Here is a 25,804-nt window from a genome sequence, read left to right on the forward strand (position 1 = left end):
AACTTTTTAGAATAGCTGAAGTAATTATTCACATATTGAAATCTGAGCCTACTGTTCTGGTATAAAAATAAACTCCATACAAATTGGTGATGCACACGAAAGTATGTGAGACTGACTTATATAACAACCGCAGGATTCTTTTTCCCTAAAAATAGTTTTTCACAACACTCTATAGTAGGTATAGTATACAAAAATATCTGGAGAACAATAGAATGGATCCAGCACTTACATGACGTTTCCATCTACTTATTTGTAAAAGTAGCAAAACTGAGGGCTTTCATAAGTTTCAAAACGAAGATAAAAAGTAGATGACAAATGCAAATAAAATGTAATGCAGATAAACGCAAGGTTATGCATGATGAAGGAACAATTTGAACTGCTCATACACATTCATGGGTTCTAAATTAGATATATCATTTTTGAAAAGAGGCAGAGGTGTCACTGCAGGCAGGTCAATGAAAAGATTTGTTCAATGCTCACTAATCTAGTGAGGAAGGCTTTAAACTAGGTTCAACAAAGGACGGAGGCAAGAATTTGCAGACGGATAAAGAGCAAATGATCTGAATAGATCTGAGTGATTTGATGTTAATAACATTATGTCGCCACCTGAGACCCACCCAGAATAGTGTGGTGTGTGCACTTTGAGGAACATGTGTAGTGCCTCTGAAGTGTGGAGTGCACAACCCCTATAAGAAGCACTGATTGGCAACTGTGGGTGTGCATGGGCAAGTAAGCACGCAAGGGAGTGCATGGGTGAGTGGGTATATGCTGGCATTGGTATGGTGTGGTACAAAAGGAAAGAGATATAATATGGAAGTGACAGGAGTATGAGAGAAGTGGTGTGTGCAAATGGACCTATCACTGTTTGGAGCCTGGAGTTCCAGCTTGGTCGCCATGAGCTAAGGAGAAGTCCTTCACCGTAAGACACAGTGCTTCTCACTGGGATAGCAAGGGTTGGCTCCTCAGCAGTACCGGCCAAGTGTGCACACACTGTAGTAGCAGCCCTCTATCTCCTTTGTAAGTATCACCCTTATACTTCCTATCCCTCCCTGAGATTGAGCTGAGGCCCGATGATTCCTTGATATCAGAGACTCAGGTGAAGACAGCGTTACAGTGCCAAGCTGTCGAATAAAGCTTCCCTAACCTGGTTAAATAAATGCGAGTCCCCTTTACCTGAGATAACTGAATTAGTGTTAAGGGTTACATGTATGATGTTTAACTGTATTGGGTGTATAAGTTTCAGTTAAATAAACAGTCTTGTTTATGAACCTTAATACTTGTAGTCTTACGGAGTGATGGGTAATTAGTCAGTTCATACCTCAATTAATTCTCTGGTCCAATCTAATGGTGATTAGATATGGGAGGTTGGGTTGCAAGCGATCTAAGGGGTGAAAGTTCCACCCTTGCATTGACCGGACACTGTAGCTATTTTGTCATAGTGCTAATTAGACTCCAAATTAGTTCTAGGCTCAACAAGCTCCCAGAATACTGCAGATAGCAGCAGTTTGGGGAGGAGGTGGGCAGCAAAAGAACAAGTTAGGGACTATTTAGAAAAACTGGACATGTTCAAGTCCACGGGGACAGATGTGCTGCATTAGAGGGAGAGTTTGCCGATGGAGAGTTTGCCGATGTGATTGCAGAGCTGCTAGTCATTATTTTTGAAAACTTGTGGCAACAGGGAGAGATCCAGGACAATTTGAAAAGAGCAAATTCAGTGCCCATCTTTAAGAAAGGTAAGAGGGAGAAACTGGGCAACTACAGTTCAGTCAGCCTCACCTCAGTTCCTGAAAAAATCATGGAGCAAAGAATCCATTTCTAAGCAATTGGAGAAGAAGTTGATTAGGAACAGTAATAATGGATTTACCAAGGGCAAGTCATGCTTGACCAACCTGACTGCTTTCTATGATATGATGCCTGATTCTGTAGATGCGGGAAAAGCAGCGGATGTGATATACTTTGATTTTAGCAAGGCTTTTGATATGGTCTCCCACAACATTCTTGCAAGTAAGCTAAGCAAGTATGGGTTGCATGAATTGAGTGTAGGGTGGACAGGAAACTAGCTGGATTGTTGGGCTCAAAGGGTAGTAATCAATGGCTCAATGTCTAGTTGGCAGCTGGTATCGAGTAGCGTCTTCCAGGTGTCGGTCCTGGGGCCAGTTTTTTTCTTCAATATTTTCATCAACGACCTGGAAGATGGGATGGAGTGCACCCTCAGAAAGTTTTAAAATTACACTAAGCTGTGGGGGAGTAGTAGATACACTGGAGGGTAAGGCTAGGATTCAGAGACCTAGACAAATTAGAAGATTGGACCAAAAATATCTTTTGAAGTTCAATGAAGACAAGTTCAAAGTCCTGCACTTAGGACATAACAATCCCATGCACTGGTACAAGCTGGGGATCAACTGGCTAAGCAGAAGAACTGCAGAAAAGAACCTGGGGGGTTACAGTGGACAATAAGCTGAATATTAGCCAACTGTGTGCCCTTGCTGCTAAGAAGGCTTATGGCATAGTGGGCTGCACTAGTAGCAGCATTGCCAACAGATTAAGGGAAGAAATTATTCCTTTACTCAGCACTGGTGAAGCCACAGCTGGAGTACTGTGCCCCAGTTTTAGGCCACCCACTACAAAAGGGATGTAAACAAATTGGAATAGTCCAGCAGAGCAGAATGAAAATAGTTAGGGGGCTAAGGCACATGACTTCTGAGGAGAGACTGTTGAACTGGGCTTATTTAATCTAAAGAAGACTCAGGGAGGATTTAATATCAGCCTTCAAGTACCTGAAAGTGTTGTTGCAAAGAGGATGGAGCTAGACTGTTCTCAGTGGTGGCAGATGACAGGATAAAGAGGAATGGCCTCAAGTTGCAGCAAGGGAAGTTTAAGTTAGATATGAGATAAAACTTTCTAATGAGGTGAATAGTAAAGCACTGGAATAGGCTACTCAGAGAGGCTATGGACTCTCCATCCTCAGAGGATTTTAAGACCCAGCTAGACCAAGCCTTGGCTGGGATGATATAGTTGGAGATGGTCCTGCTTTGAGCAGGAGGTTGGACTAGATGGCCTCGAGATCACTTCCAACCCTAATTTGCTATGATTCCATGATAAATCTTGACATCCGCAGGGCTTCAATATTGTGAAGGCTACCATGACAGTCACATAAGCAAGCTAAGTGAATGGTTAAAACTTCTGTAAAGTTAGTGCCTAATTGGTTAGAACATTGTGCCCAAAGAGTAGTCATCAATGTCTGACAGGGAAAAGGTATTAAGTGAGTTACCAAAGGATCTGTACTACACCCAGTAATGTTTAATCTTTGTATTAGTGTCTTGGAGGATGAAACTGAGTACATGCTTACTAGATCTGTAGATGACACCTACTGAGTGGGGCAGCAGACACTTTAGGAAATAAACTGGAGAAAATCTGAAAACTAAACACATATATTTCAGGAACAGGACAAATAATATCAATCTTACAGTTTAAGAAAAAAAGCAGATTGAACATGAGAAGTAACTTTTTAAACTATGGGTATGGATTAAACACTGGAACACATTGTGTAATCTCCACCTTGGAACTTTTTAAATACAGGTTAGACAAACAGTTTATTGGGATAGCTTAGACATGGCTGATTCTGCCATAATCAATGTATCTAACTAGAGGACATTCTGAGGTCTCTTCCAGCCCTGATTAGATTCGAACTGTACATCTCTACCACAATAAAAATACTACTGATCATATGATATGCTTAATATTCTGTATATATTCTATTAATTACTCTTTGTTTTTAAATTATTTAATATATAAAAACTTGGAGTAGAGTTCAATGACGAAACGGTAGCCTAAAGAAAAAAAATGGGGAAACGTGAACGAGAAAAGTAACGTTTTATGATACACTACTCAAGAAGGATGATTCAGACAGTAGTTAAGCCTTTACAGCCCTCCATATCTACGGGTATTTTTATGCACTTCTCTCAAGCTGGAGTTCAGCTGGTTTCCTCCAAGTGCTTAAGTGCACACAACAGATTTGTTCTAACTGAAAAACTGTGACTTGCTGGGTAGTTAAATAGGCCGTGGCTTTGAGATGATTTAGAAACCTTGGATGGTGCACTATGGTGGCCTCAAGGTAAATACCTTTGATAAGTAAAGTCCCAATTTTGCAGATGGTTACTATCAAATTTAGTATTTGTTAACTCCAACTACATCCCTGCGTGTCCTAAAATAAGGCATATACTTGTGCATTTTTAAATCTGAATCAACAAGAATATTCATGCTAGTAATCGCTATGGCAGCCTATAGGCGTTAAAAAAAAAGCAAACAAACCCAGTGCTTTAAACTCTGTGCACACCTGTGGCAAGCCCAGTGAGGCAGCATGTTAGTTGGACCCAGTTCGCCTTGGGCACTTTAGTTGAGGCTTTTTGGTGCTTTTATCTAATAACTGATTGAATCAGTTATTAGGTAAAAGTGCCAAAAAGCTCCACTGAAGCACCCTATCTATACAGATGCTCTGGAGCTGGGTCCAACTAGTACGCTGCTTCTTCCGGTAAAGTGCAGGTTTTTTCATAGTTTCATAGTTATTAGGGGGTGGGAGGGACCTTACAGATCATTGGATGCAGCCCCCCTGCAGCTGGGCAGGAAAGACTGCTGGGATCAAATGATCCCAAGCAAAATGGGCATCAAGGCATTTTTTGAAGATTGCCAGGGTGGATGACTGTACCACCTCTGGGGGGAGCCTGCTCCAAACCATCGGCACTCGGCTTGTAATGAAGTTTTTCCTTATGTCTAGCCTGAAGTGATCTTCAATCAGTTTGTACCCATTATTTCTCGTCCTCCCCTGGGGAGCCTTGGTGAATAGATGCTCCCCCAAACCCTGATGTATGCCCCTGATACTCATTTGGAGAGGGGTGGGTTTGTCTGGGTTTTTTTTTTTTTAACGTCTGCAAGCAGCTTGGGTGTCTATATCTAGAAATTGATTAATTTATACTTAAATTCATCCTTATTTAGAGTAGCTCGTGTTTAAGGGTCCTTTCTAGCTACCAATGTTTTCCTGAATTGTTGCCAACGTCATTAGTGATTATTTGCCTAAATTAGCAAACTGTTGATTTTACAGCTATTGAGGCAGCATATATCTCAATAATAGCAGTTGGCAATGTTTCTTTAGCAATGGGCCAGAATGACCCAGCTGGAGTCTGACGAAGGCCAGCGGTAGGACCCAGCCACTGCTGTTTCTCAGTCACAGCAAGTGCAATGCTCCCCACTGCTGGAATGCTGTTGAAGCCCATCAGCTTCATGAGCTACATCCAAATGGCTCCATGGGCCATAGGTGCAAGGGCATATGTTCAGAGGACTACATAATTATTGTGACCTCCAAATTTCATCAAGTAGCACATGGCTCTTCCAAAATTGGTGACCACGGTACAGAAATGTTCTTTCAATTTATTTTCAATGTCTTCAAGAAGAATGAAAAGTATTTAAGGCAGCAATCTTGTTATTGCTCGTTTTTATATTCATTCTATTTTTGAAGGACCTGAGTGTGTTCTTCCTGATATAAATTAGCAGTAAGCTTTGATACTTTCAGCTTACAGAAGTGTTTGTAAGTACTTTGCTCTGCATGAAGCTATCCCACTCTTTTAGAAATATCAGTATAAACTTGCCACATAATAGAAATATACATCAACTGAGATCAACAAGAAAAAAGTTCAGGTTACACTTTCAACAAAGGAGTCAGAACAGTGAATAAAAAAGTGAGAAGTGGGCTGAGAAATTGAGAAAATCATGTTTATTAGGGTTACATGTCACCAAAACATTATAACAATTGACAGTTGCACTGGAACAAAATGTATGTATTTTAAGTTAATCAGACATCTGATTGAGGAGATTAAACAAGAGGAAAAATTGGGAATGGTTTGGTAAGGCAGTTGAAGCAAACAGTAGATATCCATGCCAATTCACCTTTGAAATAGTGGTTAATTACCATGTATTATTTACTTTGTATACAATGTCCTTATCAATGCTTTATAATATTCAAGTAAATTACACCTACATATTCACTTTGCATGGCTTATTTTGTGAAAAATTTTAGCCTTTGGTTTCAATCAAATGTTTTATTTTTATTAAATAAATAGCATTAAAACAAACAAACTTAATAAACAAAGTGAATAAATAAATAAAGCACTATTTACCTTAAGTGAAATTTGTACTACAAAATGTTCCCTTTGAATGTCAAGCTTAGCAAAACTAGTTCAAACTCTTCACTGAAATAATGCAAAGGAAGTGTTTTCTAAACTGTGCTTCACAGACCATCATGGTGTTTAGATTATCTTGGATCTCCCTTCCATTCATGCATGCTGATCTTTAAAAATGTTGAGTAGCCCACTAATCCAAAAGGTTTGGGAGCCACCGTTTTAGAGGAATTTCCTATTAACATTTTCACTATGGAAAGTTAAACAATATTTTGTAGAAAGTTATCAATGCAAGATTTCAGAGCAATTCTTTTAACATCTGACGGGATGATTATTTTGTTACAGGGCTTTTACAAAAATAAATCTGGACATTGTTACATAATGAGAAAAAATACCTATCTGGTTTACATTAGCAATTGCATGTTTCTTTCCAGACAGTTTATTTTGGGTTAAATTTTTTAGCTGAAAACCTTAACCAGATGTGGTTAAATCCTACATTTCTTTTAATTGACAAATTGCTTTGCCAACTCTCCTTACTCTTATATAATAATAATAATAATAATAATTTCTTTTGGTCTTGTTGCTACTTTCATCATCTCAGCTACAATAAAAAATCAAAATACTACCCACGGCCAAAATGCACATTTCTATTAAACAAACTCTGTGGACAATTCACTTATTTTTCTCTACTTGTATGGCCTGTTATCTAGTTTTGGAAAGGGAAATAAAACTAAACAAATAAGATGTTAAACAGTTTATTTAAAAAATCCGCCTAAAAAGGCTTCAATGTATAGAGAAAAGAAACAGTGAAAAATGGCATCAACTTACAAAACAAATCTGGTATCTATGTTCAGAGGTATACATGACTGATTTAGTAGCTATATAAGTGTTTACTGCTTTTTTACTTATGTAAATCAACATATCTTATTCCATTTGTTTGCACATCATTAAAAGTAGCATTTAATATATGACAACTAGCTCAACCTCTACAAACCTGCCAAAAAAGATGACTACATAATGAGTGCACTGAGGACATAATCTGAAAACAGTGAGACTACATAAATGTAAATTAATCTCTAATTGGGCCAAAAGAATCATTAGTACTTGTGATAGTCTATGACAGTGGTTAGCAAACTTTTTAGCCTGTGAGCTGGACTGACCCAGTCTGGGTCAGATACAAGGAAGCAGTTAGGCACTACGACGCAGCCACCATCACCATTTCCCTTCCTGGCAGCACTGGGAGAAAAAGCACTTTGGCTACTTCTCTCCACTCCATCAGATGGATTCTTAGGCCTGATCTGGCCCACAGACTGTAGGTTCTTAAACCCTTCATGACATGGAAAGTATCTAGAATGATCCTTAAATACCAAACCGGTGTGCAGAACTGGAATTTAAAAAACAATTTTTTTTACCTAGTACCTGAGTACATTTCTGATGGCCCTCATAGAACTACAATGAAGCCATTTTTATATATAGTCACCTTTCAGAGTACGCCATAAGTACTTTAAGTAGCCATACACTTTAAAGTGGAATAAACAGAGGAGACAGAAAAGAACAAGGGCTCTGATGACAAATAGATCTGAATTCCTAAGTCATTTATAATTTAAGTAAAATTAAAGTCTTGTGCTCTATTCTAAAAATAGAGTACTAGAATATTATATACAAATGTTACCTGCTATTTCTCTTCCTTAGTTTGAGCACATCCAATTAAGAATATATGTTGTTCAAGTTCATGAAACTTCCTCACCTTTAGATAAAACTAGTGGTTGCAACTTTAAACTCATATTCTGAGATTAATTCTTTTTTAATAAGTATAAAATAATTGCAGTTGAAAAAGGTGACAAGAACAAGAAATCACTCTCTACAGGTAATCTATTTGGGTCTTTCAAATCTTTTTCAGAATTGGTGGTTTAATCTAAAACTTCCAATGATTTCACATTCACAACCGTATCAACAGAGTTAACTTAGAGCTGCTGGAATCCCACCTTTAAACTGGCCTCATTCTTTCACTGTAACCTATTATAATATCATACACCCCTGAGAGTTTATTTTTAAATGAGGCCTACAATTTAGTTCAATACATATACATATTCATTAAGTTTGATCAATCTAATCAAAGATGTCCTTGAAAGTGTTCGCAGGGAAAAATTAAATCAGCATAAACTAGCTATTATAAGCTGCATGGCTCAAAAAGTCTACTGTACATTAAAAGTAGTTCTCTTATACACCATGCAAAACATTCTTTCTATATATGTCTAGAAGCATATCCCAAATATAGAATAGATAGTTTACAGGCAGATGAGAAAGAAAACACTGATAATGATAAAGCAACAAGATATCTATATTCAGATGCACAAGAACTAAGGGAAGAAATCTAAATCTTCTCTGGAACAATATTTTGACTCACTTTGTTGAAAAACATTTAATGCAAGGTAAAATATATCCCCAAGCATAACATGAATTAACATTCAGAACTGTATTAGAAAAGAAGTTAAGAGTCCAGCTTTTCTAAATGCTGAGCAATAGAAGTCTATAGGGATTTAGGTGCTGAAAACTGTCTGTGATCAAGTGTATATGACCTAATTTTCACAATTACACCTGAGTATCAGGTCAGCAATACATCAGGAAAGATAGACAGACGATGCTAAATGTATTGAGCAGCAAAACATAACCTGTCTATCCATCTTGTATTCAGAATCATGATACTTTAAGACACTTAAAAAGGAATAAAAAAAATCCTTTAAAGGACTCCACACCACATGGCTCATATGCTGGAACCCTTGAAAGAAACAAGGCCAAAGGGTAAAAAATCCAGGGTCCATGGATAAGACAAGACTTAAGTCTGCAGTACAACCTGATTTCACCCTTAGACTTTAATGTGAGCTCAATTACAGCCAGGTTCACCTACATTATTCAAGTAATTATTTGTATGGGGTACCATCCAACTGCAATTAGGATTGAAACCTCTTTGTACCGAACACTAAACAAATGTAAAATGGAAGCCTTACCTAATGGGCTCATATTATACTCTAAACAGAGACCTGGTATAACAAGGTGTATAGAATACATCACAGGCAATAACAAAGGTGAAAGTCTTTAGCACAGAGTACATTTTTCTAAGCAATAGTATATTTGGATGCTTCAATGTTTTGCGCTCTCCTCTAACCTTCTCCAAATACACCCCCCTTCCAGTGCGCATTTGATAGTCACCAGTTCAATGCATTCCAACATCCTTGCTCATGTTAATCACAGTACAAAGGTTTTTGAAGGATGGGGGTGAGAAGGATGTATTCATTTAAGGAAAGCTTAAGTCAATGGGTGTTTATCCACATGATCTGGGAGTGGGGGCTGGGAGAGGGTACTTTAATTAAAGCGCTCAGAGCATCTCATGCATCAGCATCCCTGTGCTTCAAAATGGTGACGGGGGCACTTTATCTATAGCTCATCCAGCAAGCTTTAGATAAAGCACCGCCGCTGCCATTCTGAAGTACAGGGATGCTGATTCACAAGGCACAGGAGGCTGCTGGAGCACGGTAATTGCCATGCTCCAGCAGACTCAATTAATTGACTGCTCCAACATGCTGGAATTCCAACATGTTGGAGCAACTTCCCTGCTCGTGTATAGGCACCCAATATTATCAGCACAATTATCAGTACCTGTATACAATCAGAAATATCAGCATAGAATAAGGAGAAAAACACATCTGTGGGAGAAATGGACAAGTAAATGGAAGTGATCACTATCATTATCAACTTCATTCTGCTAAGTCATGTCATGAAAAAAAGAATGAGTAAGAGAAGAGGAGCTAAATCTTGAGGAACCCTAAAGATCAGGACAACTAGTGTAAACAGGATGAAACAACAGAATCAGAAGATGCTTAAGCAGTGATATAATCAAAGCGATAACTTAGTAAAATGATTTTTGAAGCACCCTTTGAATAAACATGGGATATAGGGAATTCTGGCCATCTGGAAAATAAATATCCAGAATCTGAAACCACACAGTAAACATATAGCAACAATATTTGGACGTGGCCACAGAATTCATTGACAGCTAAGTCAAAATTTAATTCAGATTATGTTTTTGATTGTCTGCAGAAAAAGTTACATTATCCGCAATAAATGCAAGTGGAAAAACAGAACTGTGAGGAAAAGGAAAAAGCTAGGTTTTAACCTTCTTTAGTCCAAGCTACCAGACTACAGGGCAGCAGACTGGGCAGAAAAAGGGAATAGGAATGACACTAGGGGAAACCTATGAGATACAAAGCCTCAGGACAAAACGTGGATGGGGGAAAACAGAGTCAACAGCAAAGCAGGTTCCAAACCATCATCATGAAATCAAGACCACCTCAAACTAAGGTATAAGAAAAAAATAAATTAGGGATCTGAGAAAAGAGCCTTCTTTCAGTAGCTGTATTAGGAAAATCAGAAGGATGGTCCATCAAAATAAACAAACAAGATGAGTCAGAAGAGACACAGGAAAAGGAAAAATGTCAAACATTAAGTAATGAATGGATAACAGTTTTAAGTTAGTGTTACCAAAGATATCCAAATCAGCTAAGGGATAAATAGGAATGAACATGGTGAAGAGGTCATGCAGTTCAGTTAAAGGGATGTCATTTACAACAGAGGTTCACAACCCCTGGGCTGCAGCCCAGTACCAGCCCACAAAGGGTTGAACTGCAAGTCAGGAAGTGAGTGGCATACTAAGGACCAAGAGCCAACCCTTTTTTTATACTCAGTATGCTGGTCCACGGCCACTTCCAGTCTGTGGTCTAAAAAGGTTGGGAACTACTGATTTACAACACATACTAGCACAGAACAGAAAGCTGGAATGGAGGAATCTAAAGCGAAGGGTGGCACCAGATTGACAGTTAGCAGATTTGATTAAAGAGACTCATGCGATTCTCAAATCAGTTAATGCACACCATAGACAAAATATACTCTATTTTTGAGGAAGTATTATGAATAGAGTAAAAAAAAATTAAAAAACACTTTGACAGACTCCTTTTAACACTGTATTTAAATGTTTTACTGCTTAATCATGATCATTATGATTTAGGACAATGGGAGCCCAATTTTTTGAAGGCAGGCTACAAATTAGTCCTCTACCCTCTCCGGGTGTCATTCCTATCCCCTTTTTCTGCCCAATCTGCTGCCCTATTGTCTTCTTTATGTCCTGTGTGCTCCTTGCCTGCCTTATATGCTCCTGTTTGCCTGTTCCCTCCCTGGTCTGTAGTTTGCCACACACAAAGGCAGATTTTGCCACAGATTGATTACTCAATTTAGCCAATTTGATTCTTTATATCATTAAAATAATTTTCTTTAAAGAGGGAAGATATAATAAGCTGTAAAGAAAAGATCTTTGCATCAATTCCTCATACTATTTATATTCATTCAAATGATGAAATAAATCCACACATACATCTCAGGCAGAAGTAACACTACAGAACGCTACTTTAGGAAAATAGTTCTTGAAAGTATGCCATTTGCTGAAAGTAAGTCATATCCCTCCCCTCCCCCACCCCAGGCAATTTTATGTAGCACTACTGTAATTGAAGACATCCAGTACTGGTTTTCTTAATTCAAGGGATGCAGCTGCCTCCCAAGCCAGCACCAGAACTTAAGTAAAGTTCTCTAAAGCAAGCCTTAGAAAAGCAGACTCTCTCAAAAAGGAGGTTGGTGCTACATACTATTGGGTTTTGTTTTGGGTTTTTGGGGGGGTTTTCTTTGGGGTGGGGTATGGTTGAGTAATTTTGATTAGCAGACAGATGCTATAAATTAGGAATGAGCTGGCTCAGAAGCAGGAATTAATTCCAAGGCCTCTGCTACATCAGAAGTCACATTAATAGAGAAGAAAAAGTTGGGCTGTATTTACTAACTCCTAATTTCCTCTACCCAACAAGGACTCAGAAACACAGTACCATTTCCTTTCCACAGTACCATTTCCTTTCCTTTCCTGAACAGAAATTCTTACTGCATATTTTATGTTTTTGGCAGTAACATTTTATAAGTTATGATCAACACTCAATTTTGGTCAAAGGACCATAAAAACTAATATTGTAAAACCTTACTAATTTGTATACTGACCTCAAACTCTTACATAGCTCATAGTCTGATCAAATTAATAGCTCATAGCTCTTAATCTGACCAAATTAACAGAAGTATATATAGCTAACAAGGACTATGGTCCCTTTGTTCTATCTATTGAGTTTGTATTATCACCACTGCATCTGATATAGATAGGATAGACACCAAGGTGGGGGGGGTAGGGGAGAGTAGGACCTTCAAATTCTGTTAACTGAAGGATGGTAGTGTAGTATGAAAAAGAACAACTTTCCACTAGCATGGTATTTGGTTCCCTTAATATTCCACATCCACAGAATATATATAAAATTCTAGTTCTGATTAACAACACACAGACCCACATTAGCATCCATACATTCTCCTGCTAAGAACTTAGAAGGGAATTCAGAAAAAAAAAAAACTGTCAGAAAGGAAATCAAATCCAAATGAGCCATAATTCTAACTGTCACGATAACCTGGAAAAAGTCATTATCGCACCAGACAAGAAGTTTAATGGCCCTTCCTGAAAAGACCCTGCCCTGTAATACCTGCCAGAAATACCAAGCCTCAAACAAGAAACCTCCTCACTGGAGAGAATAAAAGGAAGAAAAAGTAGCACCTAGAGCTGCGTGATCAGAGCTTTCTATTTCAAGGCAGAGACCCAATTATGGGTTAAGCACCGTTGGGGTATAAATGTTAAAATCATTCACACCTGAAAATATTTTAGAGCAAAATCCTGGCCCCACTGAAGAACTCTACCATTGAATTTAGTAGGACCAAAATTTCACTCCTGGACTGGATTTTTTGTTGCTTTGTTTTAAAAGGAAAATTAGTAATGTTAAAGTCTAGGAGCAAATTGATTTTGGACCTAAAGGGGTGCTGTTTAATGTTTTGAAGTACAAGAGAAAACTACTTGCTCACAATTCTGAATTACCTACTCTCTTCACTTTTAGAATGAAAGAAATTTAAAAGATTTATCCATAATAAACATAGGAACAACCTGATAGAATTTGAAGTGTTGAAAGTAAAAGAATGAAAGCATCTGCATGTTCATGTACCAGTCTGGACTACAGAGACTTAAGTGTCAGTACCTTTGCAGGATGGAAACAACAGCTGCCTGCAGCACTCTCTTTCCCAGCAGTATCAGCCAAAGCTCACATTTCCAGTCTGTGATATCTGGTAAAAGATTGAATGGAATGCCATGTCACTGCTCTGCAGATTTGAACTAGTTCTTTGAAAGTCCATTTTGCTGTTTGCTTTGACCAAACAAGCCAAGAATCCTCAAAATATAAGAATTAATGTCTTCTGTATTCATATTTTGAAGGATATTCCAACTTAAGGAAAAAATTTCTATATTCCATTCTTTTTTCAAAAAAAGTACAGCAAATTCACTGTTAATGTGAAAACAGGTATTATGCCTGATAATCAGAACTGGAAACATTTAAAAAACTTTGTTTTTCCTTCCCAAAACTATACAAGGGCTGCTAGTTTTATTCATCTTACTAGATAACTGCATGGCTACTAGAAAAAAAAAATTAAGAATGAATAAATTAAGGGAAACAAAAAGAAACAAGAACAAAATTTCAAATGGACCTGCAATGAGGGCACTAAAAGATAAAATGAAATTCCATAATGAAAGAGAAGCCCTTGGAATATATAAAAGTAAAAGTCATAAGGTGTTGTCATCTCCTGTTGAAATGGTTCTATAGAAATTCCAGTGCGTTCCTGATGTGTGCCTGCAACACTGAATTTTGCTTGAAGATTATAATAAATCATGTGAAAGAACATTTAACCAGTTAATATCCTCTTGGCTTTTTAGGGACTTTTCCCCCACAATATCTAGAGCAAAAAAGATAATCTGGTCCTAGATGACACTATCGGTAAATCGAAGAGCAAGGAGAACTACTGAGATCTATGTTGGTGGAAAACCAAGTTCACTGTCTGAGGTGGCAAATGAAGCTATGCGTAGTGAGGATTGCCAGATGAGGGACAAAACAAAATGCAGACACCTAAGGAAGCCTGCAATTTATGAAGCTTAATACAGAAAAAATTACCTCTAGAATTGTCATTTCTGAACTAGTTGTAGCTTATATAGCCTTGAAAATGCAGAAAGCATGGGCTACATTTTAGGTCCTAACAGAATCAAATGTGGGCCATGACAACAATGGGAGGTGAGTGAAAGACTGGAGATAAGAATTTTGAATACAGAAGCCAATCTACTCGAGACACATCTTCTCTCTCCATTCCTTTGTTTGAGCTTCCTTTTTGGGTATGTAATTAAAGCTTTATCAGATGTTTCCTCAAATACTTAATGCATGGATTTCACTCTTAATAAAGAATGTATCAAACTACCGTGACCAAGTATGTAATAACATTTCTACAAACAAGACATGACCTGACCTGTTCAACTCAGCTTTCTCCCAAGGACAAAGCATGAGGATCAGAAACAGTTTAGAACTAGAAGCCGCAGATCCAGATAAGATAAAAATGGCCACACATCAAGAGACTAAGGTACAAATCAAAAGATTTCTTTTTACTTCTTTATTAATAGTATACTGTGGGAAGGAAACCCAACTTTATTGCTTGACTTAAATGAACATTACCTGGGCTATAATGTTAAGGTTATCCAATCTGTAGCACTACTGTTTTTATATTGGTCCACCTCATGATTGCAAAGAAGAAAAACATTTAGTGACTTGTTTCTTTACTTTACTTGTTTCGTATTTTAGTAACACATAGGGTCCAGTAGGGAATCTGTACCAGTTGTGTTCCTTGAAGCATCATCTTGCTTTTTATCGTAAGGAAAAGAACTGATTTTTTGGCTCAGTTACAAACTCGTTTTTGTCAGCACATTGGAAATCAAAGCCAGACTGTCTAGAAGAGACGAGTACTGTGAGCAGTACTGAACTTCAGACAACTCCAATCTCTCTCTCCACTTGGTTAGACTTTCTCTACATCCATGGTAAAAAAAAATTGTGCCTGAGTAGAAAATACTCCAAAACAGAATTTCTCCTCAGGTGTTGTACATGCCCTGTTTTCTGCAGAGGTAAGTTTCCTTTTTAAGGGGAAAATGTTAATTTTTAGTTCTCCAAGTTGTAAGGCTATCCTTCCAGACTTACGAACTGGCTTTTTCAGTCGGCTGAGAAGCAGACTTAAAAATAATAAATATGTGTAATATCCAACCAATAAAACAAAATAAGTCTCAATTTGATATATGACATTTTAAACAACATTATCTTTTTCGAAGTTGATTATTTTATTTATATCAAACTGTATCTTTAGAGTGGTTACATTCATGTGAATGATGCTGCAAGTTTAAAAATTACAAGGACAAAGGAAGTTAGCAGAATGCACTCTATATTACTTTGGGGAGAGAATAATGAAGGATCAAAGCAGACTGAATGAAGGAAAATGAAAAATCTCAACTTTGAACGATTTTTCATATTTTAATGTAAAATGTATAATGTGGTAAAATCATTTTTTTTAAAAATCATTCAACATAAATAATGTGTTGAACAACGTACATGTGTTCACAGGCTTTGAATAATTTGCTTCAAACAGACCATGCCCATTCTTTTATTTCTTTTAAACATTTCTATGATGAAAGGAATGTTTAGAGTTTCTTCTCTGGTCTACGGTGTATGAGGGTGGCTTTCACATCAATGGGGAAGAATGATTTATGCACCAACAAAATACTGATCAATGTTTATTGATACTGAAGATACTGATATTGATGGATCAATTTTGAGTTTTGTGCTCATGTGACAGAACTTCAATCATTGACAGAGGAAAGTATCACATTACTTGGATTTTTCTCCACAATAAGCAGTGGCTCCCTCAAGGTAGTGGTAAAAATAACTGTACATATTGTCAATAATATTACATAAAAAAAATCTCTGAGAGTGTATGGACAAGAGTCAAATTGTTCTTCTGAGATGTCTTCCTTTGTTTTGGACAATTTAGTACTCCTGTAGTTGAAGGAATTAAAAAAAATGTTACTTCAGAAACCATGAGGAAAGTGTTTGAAAAAATACCTTTTCAGACAACACACAGAGATACTGGAGCTGTCTAGTACTTAAATCAAAGAGAATGAGGTAAAATGTTGCGTCTTTGCTAAAGCAAACTACAAGATCTGGGAACAGGATAATTAAGCCTACCTTTATAGCAACAGTATGCTCTTACCAAATCTTTAGAGGGCCTGATGAAGACAGCTAAATCTAACTGAAAAACTGCGACTGAAAATTCAGACTAAAGTTTTCCTACCTTCTCAGATTTCTTTGTGGCTGAGACAGGTGCATCAGAATAACTGGAAGTGGAAAGACCAGGTACACAGGTATCTCTGACACTGTCTTGCTTGACAGTTTGAAGTCCTGTAGGCAGGAGGGGCAAATAGAACAAGCAGCTGTGGATGAAAGCGACTCTTTACTCCTTTCTAACTTTATCTGCATACTAATTCAACCCTGGTAAATTGTTCTTTCAAATCATAAAGGACTGGGAGTGTACTTCTGTGACACTTGCTGTGGGATGCCAGAGTGAGACTTACAAGCTCTAAAGTATCCAATGATAACTTATTTTGCCACGTGCAAAGCATTTGGTCTACTTCACTCATGATTCTGAACAACACTATGATGACAGCAAATGACCTGACTTGCAAAAACTGTTTTCATAATGCTTTGTGTTTATATATCTGATGCTATGTCTGTTCAAAAAGTAAAGACAAGTATAAGCACACATTCTTTCTTTTCAAATGTGATTAAACTGGGGGCACAAGTGAAGCACATAACATACAATTTAGCATGAACAAGGAAATATTCTTTAGTTTGTAAAGATGCACAGAAATGATACAAGCCACTGGATATTACTAAACGCTTGAACAAAATGAAAGCGAAAAGATTGTTCATTTTAACCTTATTTGGTCCAAAGATAGCCATTCAATAGCAAGCACAGAACATGGAATGCTTATGAAGATGCTAATTCAAAACCTTATGGAACCTGTCAAGAAACCAGATATTGTTTTTATAAAATCAGGCTTCCAAAGCTTAATATCTGAACTTGACTTTTTTCTACAGCATTAAAAGAAAGGAGAGAAACTCATGTGATGAAAAACTTATTGCAGGTATATTTCAGTTATGATGTTTATCTTAATTCAACAGAGTTGCTTTAGTAATATTGAAGAATGTACAGTGGAAGAGGGTCAGAAACATATAGTTTATGTTTTTTGAGCAATGATTCTTTTGGGGTATGAAGATAAATTAAATTTTTTTCTTCTATAAAAACTAAAATTAATTCTAAAGACTTTGCATCAGGAACAAATAATTGTATGTTAAAAGAGAAACTAGAAAATGCATGAAGTATTAAAAATGGGAAGTAGTTGTAAAACAACAAAGTCAGACTTTGAAAGACTCGTGTGCAACTGGCCGTATATTTATTGATCTACATACAATGTTCAGTGAAAAGAAAGATTTATTGTTATAGACATATCAAGCTGGGATTGACATTGTGTACACTGATACTGATGAAAACACAAACTTTAGTTACTTGTAACCTGAGTGTTACATTGAAGGGTTCTCATCCAAAATAAAGACACCAAGATTTTGATTACTTTACTGAAATATAGTAAAGAAGAGAGCACAAATATCAGTCATAGTCACGGAACAGTAACAAATAAGTAATCATTTGAGGATTGTTTTCAAAAAAAGAGCATTCCTAAGTTGAAAAGAATAGACATGCCTCATTTTAGGGTAGCGACTCCCCTATGTCAGGTTTACACCATAAAAATGGAGATAGATACAAATTATATAGAAATTTAAGGATGTTTTCTAACAACTAAAACCTAAACAGAATACATAATTATGTAAAAAAAAATTAGCAAAACCTATCATTAAAAATTATTTACTTTGGATATTAGTATAAAGGAACCTACCCCACTCCTCTTCCTTCCTTCCTCCCTGCCAAACCCCACCCCCAAGGGAAAAGGAATATATGTAAAAATATTATAAAATTTTATGTTCTTCAGATTTTAAATGCAGCTCAACAGAAAAGATGTCAGATCATTCAACCACATGCCAGTAAACAAACAAAAACTATAATGAAGATTTTCAAAAGCACCTAAAGGACTTTAAGCAGAAATCCCATGTTGACTCCATCAGTCTTTTTGCTTAATAAATATTTTAGAAGCTTTTGAAAAATCTCTCTCAGTGATATATTAACTAAAGTGTCTGGTGCTACTGATGATGTGTTGTTCTCCAAATATCCCATGCAGCTACCAAATCCCGTAAGTTTAGATACTACGGTAGCATTTTAATCGGTCTGAGACAATGAGACCTTTAATGTATAACTTTACTGATGTTCCTTCCAAAGGCAATTTTCCCTAGGTTATACTAATATTAATAAGAAGGCTTTCAATAATGGTGCTGAACTAGTAATATTTAATAATGATGCAAAACACTTATTCAACTCATAGTCTTGAAGTATATTCTTGTGCTTCACCTTGTTCACAAGTCTTGGAAATTGTATTTTTAGAACTGTTTTCTACTGTATATTCTAATATACTTAAAGCGCTCATGAAGGGAGAGTGTTTATCTCCTTGACGATAATATTTCCCTGTATACCAAACAACTGATGAAGAAAACATTCAAATAACAAAGAAAATTAACAAATATTTGTGCCTTTTCAAGTAATATAGTTTGCTGATAGAGAATCTGCTGATTTTCAAAATAACTTTTTATCATCTTAAAATACTGTAGTAATAAAAATATTTTAATTTTAAATTTCACGTTTAAACAAATGCATATACAAATGTGTATTTTAAAAGCAAATTGTTACACAAGTCTGAAGAGTTCTTTCTATTTGTTAAGTCGCAATGTCTTATTACAGAGCAGACTGAACATATAAACTAGAAATAGCTTTCATTGTTAAAATATTCCTGGGAGTTGGGGAGGGGAGGACAGGGGGAAATAAGTGTCAAACCAGTTTGGATTAAGTGAATATCCATAAAAGATATAAAGAAGCTGTAATTTTTATCACCAAAACAAATACTAGAAATCCAGAAAATTCCAAAATTCAGCTTAAACTGAAAAATAATTCCAAACATGTTGAAGTTATGCCACAGTAAATACGCTTAAATCACTTAACTCTCTTGAAGTAATTATAACACCTGTCTTTTAAAAAAAATTCTTCAATTACTGATATGTAACCTCAAGCCAAAACTAACTTGTAAAAATATATCATTTATATTCATTTTACCCACATGCCTCACTTCATAAATTTTAAACATCTAAAATAGAATATTCCTTTACTTTGCAAAGCATCTTCTTTATAAAATATATCTTGAGGTACTTCAGAGTTTAATAATAATGCTATATAATATGCTGCGTGACTGTACAACACACTGTAATGCCAGTGTGACTATCTTGACTACCAAGGCAGCTTTAATCTAGCTTGCTCAGACACTGCCAGCAGTGTAATCACAGTAGCATAGATGTCACCATGGGCTAAATGACTATGGATTCACTCTGGTTCTGGTGAGTTTTGTAGCTTATGCTTAGTTTTGTAATGGTTTGGCTGCAAACGTAGCATTAAAACTGAAAGATCCGAAATTGTTCAAACATAGTGAATAAATAAAGGATCATAATAGGTAGTGCTTTTAGGAGATATACACAAAGAAAAGATTTCCAAAGAAATGGAGTGCAACCAAAAAATTTTAAAAGTAGACTGGTCATTACGAACGTTATAAATGTAAGAGATTCTGGGGGGTTGCTTACTCCTTTGAGGTTGTTTGGTTGTTTAAATTTACAATCTCAAGACACAAATCGGATGCAGATTGCTGATTTCTAGTTAGTATGTTCTATGATGGAAACATCATAATTGCCACAGAAGAAGCCTAAGGACTAGACGTAACCTAGAAGAGAAAGGTAAATATTGTTTTCTCCAAAACCACACAATCTAAAATTTCTTTTTAAAATAATATTTTATACCACAGGGTGTACATCAGAACTCACATTTTTGGAGAAAATAGGTATTACCTTTCCCTGTTAGGCTAGCTCTAATCTTGAATGGTGTGTCCTGGCTCACTTGTTGTCTCTCAGTAACATGCTAGAGTAGATCCAAGAACACATGGATTTGCTGAAACTGCAGAAATAAAAATAAAAAAAATTTTACATTGATAATATACTCTCATACCCATTCTACACAGCCTATGTTTTCAAGCATTTAATTATAATAATTTGAAAGTTCTGACAGTTAAGTTGGCAAATCAGATTTAGGCATAAGATCCTTTTCTATTTCTCCCCACTTCCTACCCAACACTCCTCCAGCACCTGGTCCTCCAAATGAGAGCATTCTGGCCATAAATGAATGTACAATGATATGAAATATACTCAATGAATATTTTCATGCTTGCTTGCTTGCTTGATACTTTAAATTCATTATTTTCAGGTGGTGAAGTTAAATCATTTGCCTTATCAATATAAAAATATACCTCTATGCAATAATAGATATTGTATAATCCTTAGTTACTAGTTTAATATGCTACTTTGATTATGTGTAATAGGTTTTCTTGAAGACAAGGAAAATAATGCATAATGAAATATTTGTGTTTAAGTTAAAAAAGGAAAAACAGGAAAAAAAATTGCATAGACTTCATAAAAGGTTAGGTCAAATCTTAGGCTTAATTTCAAGTGTTGTAATCTTAACCTTGAAAATGCAAAATATTAAAATAGGAAATAATTTTCTTTTAACACATCTAACAGGATACTAGGAAATATAGCAAGTGAACATAACCTGTGTTGCTTCAGTCATCTACTCACAGGAAAGCATTTAATTTTTTCCCAGTTTTGTTTATATAAAAATTAAATAAGAACTAAAAGATTCCCTGAAGGAAGATTTGGATTATCATTTTTAAAATGATGTTGCTCAGTCAGCATTTTAGTTTAAGTAAAAAAATTATGGCGTCAAACATTTTACATTGCCACATTCTTTCTTCAGCATATTATAATTAAGTATACTGTACTCATATGTTATGTATCTGGGAAAAAAATTTGCACAAGGACTATTAGACAAAACAAACTTCACCAAAAAGTAACATAACACCAAATATCTAATATGCTTTGTGCTTAAAGTGAAATAAACTTTTTTCCAAAGATGCACAAATATGCAAAAATGCAGTTAATTTCAGCATTCTTTGAAAGGGACTGTGTGCATAAATAAACAATTCCACTATCTACATCTATAGTTAATTGCACTTCCATTGGCAGTTAAGTGAAGAAAAAAAATCCTGGATCCCTTAAGTAAAATGAAAATCATATAATTCTTATACTGAACCCGTGATCCTCTAATGGTCAAAATTAATCTCAATTGTTAAAACCTTTTCAAGACTCTATTACTTTCACTTTTGAATATTTATGACTACTACTTTGTAAGAAATATACAGAAAATGAGTGTTTGATTGGCTTAGTAACCTAGAACATTCTGGATAGGAGGATCTTCATTACATGAATTATAACATGAAAGAATGGGGGGACACTGATCTGACACTAAGTCCAAAAAATACCCAAGAAGTCTGTATCAGAACATTTGTAACTTTTTGTCTTTTAACTTATTGTTGACCTTAGTGTACGAGTTCTTAAACAGTGAAAATTGAAAAGCCTGCCTGAACATGAAATTATGGAATAAGAAATCATCCACAGACTGGATTGTGTTAACTATGGTCTAAACAGGGACTATGGATTCTTATCCAGTGGATTAGTTTTTGAGACTCATTTTTCTATATGAATTTATTACTTGGTTGCCTCTCTTAGCACTATCCCCTTCCACTCTGCCCCCCTTCTACCCCTCTTGGTCACAAAATCTTACATATCTTTTATTCAGTTAGTTTATAAGGTGCATCTCTATCCTGCCTTCTGCCGGACTCAGACTAAGAGGCTAACTACCTCATGAATTTTTAAATACCATATCCCAAAATTAGATATTCCATATATGAAGTTAGAGAAACACCATGGTTTTAAACCAACTCCACTAAAATTTAGTTGAATATTCTAGAGCTGTCAAAGTCAGTGGGAAGGATGTCAGCCATCATCAGAAGGCAAGGTGTAATTCACAGGTGTTTATGACATTTTGGTTCAAAAGGGATAATTTGTCTTTTACCTATAATGGCTTACATTAGTAATATTTGGGAACTCTTAACTCCTAAATTTAAATGAAACATGCTGGCTGCAAAGAACAGTTTGATCAAATCTGTTTGTTGGCCTGACCATTATAGAGGCACCTTTCTCATTTTTAGTGGAATTATGTCCTTATTTAAAAAAGAATCCAGTACATTTACTGTCACAGATACTTTTTTTGCCTTCCAGAAAAAAGATGAAGTTCTGAATACTTACAGAGAACGACTTACCCACACACCACAGTGGACACTCCTAGACGTTGTCATGTCAGCATGGGAAAATTTAAAATGTGTCTAAGTATTGTTTAAGATTGCCTAACTACCAAAAAAATTCATGAAGTTCTTTGAGTCTCAGGGCTACAAAGTATGAATAATTGCAATGAGTGAATCATAGACAGATTGCCAAAGTATATCAACCAATGATTACACTCAAGATAATTATGATCTTGTTTTAGAAGCCATTAAAGGAACCCAGAGTTGATAATTAAATACTGTATTACTATATTATAGCCCTCTGAAGGACAACCTTGTCAATGTTAGTTAATTTAGGAAATAAAAACATAACTGTTTGAATAAGGCACTTTATTTGCAAGCACCAGTATCCAATTTTCTAAGTAAAAACAAAAGATCTCAGAGAAATCTACAACATAATAAATTTGTTCAGCATCTAATCAATTTATGAGCAAAGGAACATGATGAATCACAATTAAAAGGGATACTGAAGGCACCAATGTAATCTAAATTGGAATGGTTTTAGTAAATGGAATAAAACTGAATAATCTTGAGGTTACAGCACATGTTCGAGAGATATATATCTTGATATCGATATAGATCTGGAGAGATATATATATATAGAAAGAGAGAGAGAGAGAGAAGAGAGATCTGACACTAAGATAGATACATGGAAGGATATCAAATGTTTAGTCATCTCTAGTGATTGTTCTGGCTTGAAACCCTCTATCCCAAATTGTGGCAGAAGCTAGTATCAAAACTGGTATCTTGCTCTATTTTGTTTCTGAATTACGTATGGAAACATTTATTGTGTTTATATAGTCTTTGCCATATTGTAGGCACTATAAACAATAAAAGTAGCAAGAATTATGCCACAGCAGGACTATGGACAATCCTACTAAATATACTGCTTGCTTGCAGATAACTTCAGTTTGAAATGTGGTTTGCCAGGATGCACCTAAAGAGTTTCTGTTCATGAATTCCATTGTGAAGTCTGGATTATATGCTATTTTATGCCAACTCAAGTGACAACTACAATAGTTTTTATCTGAGCACCTAGAGTTTTTCAACACTAAAAACAACCAAAACAAAACAATAAATTAATAAACTCCCTGCAAAATTGGGGAGGACCTTGATTGGTTTTCTATCAGAATAACAGATCCAAAAGAACCATCAAAAACTTAATTAAAAAGCATGGATTTAAATGTAGTTCTAATGGTACTTGAGAGGGACCAGCTGTGTGATACACTGGCTTTCTACATATTTAAACCAACTCTAATGACACCTGCTTCTATGTCTAACCAGTCAAAATACTGTGCCTCATGCTACCATAGATCTTGCCAAAGTAACCCGTGCCTGTGCCAGACTACTCAAATTCATTACATCTAAACATGAAACCAAACAGCAAAAAAAGGTGTTTTTTTTACAACAAAATCCAGCAGGCTACCTACTCTGTAGTGTAGATGACTGAGAACACTTCAGTTTAGTGCTCCACTCTCTCCATTGGCTCCATCTCAAATATGGAGTGAAATTCAAGACCTCTGGCCTGCTATTCAAATCCTTTTGATGAGACTTGCTTTAATTATCATAACCATTACTATTTATTGTGACATTCAGTAGTGAGTAGATAAGACAGAAGTATTAAACAATCTACCAATGAGGTTAGGGGTAGAAAGGAACAAGTGCCTCCTAAATTTAGAACATAAAATATCCACTGGAACTAAATCATTGGAATGCACTCCCACTAAATCTCATGGCTTCAAGAACTAAATGCCAAGCATATTTATTCCTGGTAACAAAGGTAAAGCAGGTACTCTCTGCACCCTTGGAAGGTGTCAGTGCTCAAAGCAGTGTCAGTGGCTATGCTGATGGCAGCAGCTGCTATTTTTGCATCCCTTTCCATTAAATTGGTGCCCAGGACTAGAACCCAGCCACCCCTGCCCTTAGCTACATTACTGCCTGATAGATTGTCCATAGGCAACTCATAAAGCAACAGTGCCTAACCTTTTTGCCCTGCATGGATGCTGTGCAGTTTGTCTGTGAGTTGGATTCAATCAGTGGGCCTGATCTGGCATGTGAGATGGCCACAGCAGGATCCAGTCCAGCTGCACAGAGAGGCAAGGGGCAGTCCAGCCCCCAATCCAGCAATTTTGGCAAGTGGGGGAGGAAAAGGCCATAGCCTAGCCCCTTCCCAGGAAGAAGAGGGAGAGGTGGGTGTGGAGGGCATGGCCCCAGTCCTAATCCAGCCATGTGGGAGAAAGGGGCTGTGGCCCAGCCCCGAACCAGCAGGCTGGGCTTGTGCATTTGGCAGCTGGAAGGAGTAGCAGTATTAATTGCCAGCATTCCCCTGCCACCAAGTTTACCAACACTTGGGGAGCCTGGAAGAGCAGATGCCATTACTCCAGGGGCTGGACATGGTCCAAGGACTGAGCAACCCTGTCAAAGTAATTGGTGGGTAGAAGAAAACCAGGGGGGATAGCTAATGTTAATGAAAGTTTCCATTAACAAAAAAAAGTTTTTCTTGTATTTTTTTTCTTCTAACAAATAAAAACTGTTCATCACAGTTTCTCTGCAGTTATTAGAACTGTATCCAATACAATGAAGCAGGTATGTCTACCTCATCTGGACTGGTGAAGCAGAGGCAGGCCCAGGCTGCATGATCTACCCCTTACAGTAGCAGCGTTAACCCACTCATGTGCTGATCACCAACATTTGCCCTGCTACTGAAAAGCACCCCCAATGGGCATCTTGGTATGGAAATTCAGCAGCAGAGCAATGAGCACCCATAGAATTAATGTCCCCACCACTCATGCTGCCACTACTGAAAAGCACCCCCAACGGAGATTTCATCCAAGAGATTCTTTAGAAATATGAGCAGCAGCAGCAGCATTAACTCCCTAGGTGCTGGCCTTGCCAACAAAGCAGTTCTGGCAGCAACAGAGATTAAAGCCACTGCTGTTCACCACACTGAAGAATTTATGGGTCCATGAGCCAGAATTAACACTCATGGGCCAAATGCAGTCCAAGGGCCACCATTTGAACAGCACTGAAGAATACCTAAGTACCAGGTACAGATTATAAAGCTTTATGCTATTTGCTTAATAATGGTTAACTCCATTCACACAATACCTTTCTGAAGCTGAATTTAGAAGGAAAAGTAGTAAATTTCCCAGTCCCA

At 36.7% G+C, this 25,804-nt stretch overlaps 1 protein-coding gene across 8 annotated transcripts in view; it reads right to left on the reverse strand.

The window, feature by feature from the left end:
* The window catches only part of NOVA1 (NOVA alternative splicing regulator 1), a 232,257-nt gene that overhangs the window by 138,005 nt on the left and 68,448 nt on the right, over positions 1–25,804 (reverse strand). Inside the window, exons 2-4 of one of the 8 annotated variants that reach the window (XM_090033532.1) lie at positions 20,261–20,366; positions 16,500–16,606; positions 13,328–16,204 (exon numbers count right to left, since the gene is read on the reverse strand). The exons of 3 other annotated variants lie outside the window; for them this stretch is intronic. The gene's annotated coding sequence lies outside the window, so the exon portion shown is untranslated. The remainder of the gene's footprint in view (positions 1–13,327; positions 16,205–16,499; positions 16,607–20,260; positions 20,367–25,804) is intronic. 4 more of the 8 variants (XM_090033534.1, XM_090033533.1, XM_090033535.1 and 1 more) reach the window with 4 other exon arrangements.

The sequence above is a fragment of the Crocodylus siamensis genome, chromosome 2, assembly GCF_052110815.1.
Source record: "Crocodylus siamensis isolate JL-2025a chromosome 2, ASM5211081v1, whole genome shotgun sequence".
NCBI lineage: Eukaryota > Metazoa > Chordata > Crocodylia > Crocodylidae > Crocodylus > Crocodylus siamensis.